The 4,202-nt window shown below is 45.8% G+C and overlaps 1 protein-coding gene across 3 annotated transcripts in view; it reads left to right on the plus strand.

Annotated features, from left to right (window-relative positions):
- The first annotated feature begins 3,505 nt into the window (after positions 1-3,505).
- LOC140344598 (uncharacterized) overlaps positions 3,506-4,202 on the plus strand; it is a 75,522-nt gene continuing 74,825 nt past the window's right edge. For all 3 annotated transcript variants that reach the window (XM_072431867.1, XM_072431868.1, XM_072431873.1), the window contains exon 1: positions 3,506-3,692. The gene's annotated coding sequence lies outside the window, so the exon portion shown is untranslated. The remainder of the gene's footprint in view (positions 3,693-4,202) is intronic.

Genomic DNA, 4,202 nt, shown 5'->3' on the forward strand with positions numbered 1-4,202 from the left:
TATACTGTCAGAGCGTCCGAATCTGTTCTTCACTGATGAGTTTGATGTGGGATGTGCAAAGAGTGCTCAACATCGCATTGGTCTATCTGATGACAAGCCATTCCGAGAAAGGTCTCAACGGATTTCCCTGGCAGATTTGGATGATCCCTGGGAATATCTCAGTGAGCTGAAGAGGACCTGAGTTATCAGTGAGTCAAGAAGCTCTTATGCCTCACCAATTGTAGTGGTCTGGAAGAAGAACGGGTCCCTCCGCTTATGCATTGACTATCGTACATTGAACTGGAGGACCATACCCGACCAGTACACCACTCTGAGGATTGAGGATGCCCTACAGTGCTTGTCAGGGGCTAAGTTGTTTAGTGGAAGATATGGAGAAGACGGCTTTAATTTGTGCTGTTGGATTTTTTACAGTTTAATCAGATGATTCAAGGCCCGAATGGAGCTCCAGCCACTTTCCAACAGCTGATGCATCTTCTGGAAGTACTGGTGTACCTGGATGACCTGATCGTTTTCTGGCGAACTCTGGAAGAACATGAGGAACATCTGATAAAGGTCTTGGATCGTCTCCAGATGGACGGCTTCAAGCTGTCTCTAGAAAAATGGCAATTTTGTCCTCCATCTTGTTCTTACCTGGGACATGTTGTCTCGGCAGATGGTGTGGCCACTGATCCCTTTAAGCTGAAAGCTGTAACCACCTGGTTGCGACTCCGAACTGTAGAGGAGCTTAGATCATTCCTGGGGTTTTCCTCTTACTATAGAAGATTTGTGGAGGGGTTCACCAAAATTGCAAAGCCTTTGAATGAGTTATTGAAGAATGAGGGTGAACTCATGCCAGTTTTCTCAACACACTCTGAGAAAGGACCTCGGAGGTCCAAAAAAAAATCCAAGAGGAATGTACTGCCTGTTGCTTATGTGAGTAGAAGTTTGTCACCATCAGAGAAGAACTATCCCACTCATAAGCTGGAGTTTTTAGCCTTGAAGTGGGCCGTGGACAAGCGCTACCCAAAGAGACTACCTGTATGGTGCAAAGTTTGAAGTTAAGACTGACAATAACCCCTTCACATACATCTTCACCACAGCAAAACTGGATGCCACTGGCCATAGATGGTTAGCTGCACTGGCAGAGTTCCACTTCAGCCTGAAGTATCGGCCAGGAGCAGGAAACCGAGATGCTGATGCGTTGTCTCGAAGACCGTATGACCACAATGACAACTGGACCCGGTTGGACCCCGAAGAAATCCAAGCTCCATGTCAAAGAGTTGATCGGCAGACCAAGGGTGCAGTTGGTGCTAAGGCGGTTTGGGTTTTGGCTCCTGGAGTCCCCAAACTTTATTGCAATGTGGTTAAGAAAACCCAGTTTGCCCACCCTTAGTCGACATGACTTGCGGAAGGACCAGTTGGAGGACCCCCTCTGTCGGTTGGCTCTAAAGGCTTTAGAGGGCCGGAACCCAGAAATTCTGCAAACTGATGCACCAGAGAAAGCCAAGCTGGTGCTCAAAGAATGGTCCAGACTACACTTGAGTGGCAGTTTAGTTTACTGGAGGGCCCCGTCTGAAGACCCTCAAAAGAAATTGCAATTGTTTCTTCCTGAAAAGCATAGACACCTTGCCTTGACAGCTTTGCATGTTGACCATGGTCACATGGGAGTGGATAGAACTTTTCAACTGATCTAAGATGGATTCTGTTGGCCTTGTATGCGGGCTGAAGTAGAGAGTTATTGCCACTCATTTTTGAGGTCCATTCAAGGAAAAGTTCTACCATCAAGAGCCGCTCCAATGGGTCACTTGCAGAGTCCAAGTCCTATGGAGCTGGTGTGCATGGATTTTCTGTGCTTGGAATCAGACACAAGTGGACAGGGGAACATCCTGGTGGTCACAGATCATTTCACTCGTTATGCCCAAGCATTCCCCACAAAAGACCAGAAAGCCTCCACTGTAACCAAAGTCCTGGTGGAGAAGTACTTTATTCATTATGGTCTACCACAGAGAATCCACTCAGATCAAGGGAGAGATTTTGAGAGTAAACTAGTCAGAGAGCTCGTGGATATGTTGTGGGTGAAGAAGTCGAGGACTACCCCATATCACCCTTAAGGGGGACCCTTAACCAGAGAGGTTTAATCGTACCCTGCTGGACATGCTAGGGACTCTGACAACAGACAAAAAAAGCCGCATTGGAGTCAGTTTGTTTCTGCGCTAGCTCATGCATACAACAGCACAAAGCATGATGTGACTGGGTATTCCTGTTATCCCCTGATGTTTGGGAGAGAAGCTAGGCTGCCCATTGACATCTCGTTGGATGGAACTTCTGCTGCCACACACGAGAATTATGTTGAGCGACTCCGTAAGGATTTGAAAGTGGCTTATGAAAAGGCCCAAGCAGCTTCTGAGAGTCGGGGGTCACAGAACAAGAGGCAATATGATTTGAAGGTCAGAATTCATGATCTTAAGCCTGGTGACATTACGTGGTCAACAGAAACTTGCAGATTGATGGAGTTCTCAACCCTACATTATATGTGCTCAACTACTAAATCTACCTGTATACCAGATTCGTCCTGAGGGAAAAACGAGACAACTGAAGATGTGGCATAGGAATCATCTCTTGCTCTAAGTGAAGCAGTACAAGTGCCCCCACCAGTGGAGAGAATGCCTCATAGATGGATCCCTGTAACACGATCAAGGTTATCTCTTCCAGAATCTAACCAAAGTGAGCCAGAGGAGAAGGATAAAGACTTGGAAACTGAGAGAGAGGAAACTGAGACAGATTGGCTTTGGGAATAGGCAACTGAAGACAATTGTTGTGTAGATGAGCCCTACCCTAGCTCATTGTGGGTGGAGGCACCTGAGTTTGTACCTCAGGTTACAACTGAATCTGTGAGTAGAGACATTTCTTATGAGTTACAAGAGGAGACTGTGATGGGCCCTCTTGCTATAGTAGAAGATCCCCTGTCACCACTTTCTGAAGAAAGAGTTAAGGTTGCTGATCAAGAACCACTTGGAATGGTAGAACCAAGAGAGAAGCGTCCGGTGAGAGCCCCGAAAAGATTAATGTATGACCTACCTGGAAGTAGTATTGAAAAAGTTATTCTGACCGCTCAAAGGAATGTGAAAGCCACAGTGAAGTCTGTGCCTGAAAAAAAGGATGACTTCCCTAGTTCTTGGTCTGATACACCTTGGTGGAAGTTTCCCCTGCCTCCTCAATTTACTGAAACTTGTTCTCAAGTCAATTTATTTCCCTGCTAATTGGCCATGTTGCTATAGATATTGTTTTTTTTTTCCTTTGGGGACCAAAGACTCTCAGTGGGGAAAGTGTGTAGCCCCTGTACGGGAGCAGATGTGTTTATGACCTTTAAACACTTTAAGGTTAAAGCTGTTAGCAATGTTATTGTATGAAGACGCTGTGTCTAAACTACCGCTAGATGGCAGCATGGAAAGGGAACAAAAGAAAGGAGGAACCTGTTGCATGGAGAGGGAGGGCTGGAGGGAATATTTTGTGGAGGGGACAGGATGTTTCCCTGGGAGAAAAGAGAGAGGGGGGAGACTCTCCAGTGGATATTCAGCCCAGCCTGGGCACATTGATTAGGGGAGCAGCAAGAGGGAAGCTATTGATTCAGGTGGCAGAAGCAATGAGACTAGTGCATCTGCTGTGAGACTGAGCAACCCTTCAAAGTGGAACAGGTAGCAGTGGCCCTTCAGGTAAGTACTTTAAAGGACAAATACATCTGCTTCCTTACAGGGGGTACACATTCCCCCCACTGAGAATCTTTGGTCCCCAAAAGAAAAAAAAACAATGTCTGTTGTATGAAGAACCTTTTCTCAACTGCTAACAGCAGTCTTTTGTATTCAACAAATTCCTGCTGGCTTATAGGAACTAGAGTGTCAGATTTAACCTATTCCTGCCTTGGAACCTAATCCTGTTAGCTGTTTGCATGCTGGTGGCTTTTATTCTTTTTTTTCTCTTTGCCCTTTCCCTTCATTGACTCATTGCATTGTTAGGAAGTCGCTGTTGGAAATGAGAGGAATTGGTATATGTTCATGTGAGAACTGGATTCATTTTCCCCACCCTTGCTGTTTCTAAGGAGAACTGTTTCACTCATTGTGAAGAAAATTATGATCTTTGTATATACTAACATTGTTGTATGCCCCCACCCTTGCTAGTAGCCCAGGATGTCACAAAAGATAACCACACACGAGGACAGTCACACA

Source organism: Pyxicephalus adspersus, chromosome Z, assembly GCF_032062135.1.
Source record: "Pyxicephalus adspersus chromosome Z, UCB_Pads_2.0, whole genome shotgun sequence".
NCBI classification, from domain to species: domain Eukaryota; kingdom Metazoa; phylum Chordata; class Amphibia; order Anura; family Pyxicephalidae; genus Pyxicephalus; species Pyxicephalus adspersus.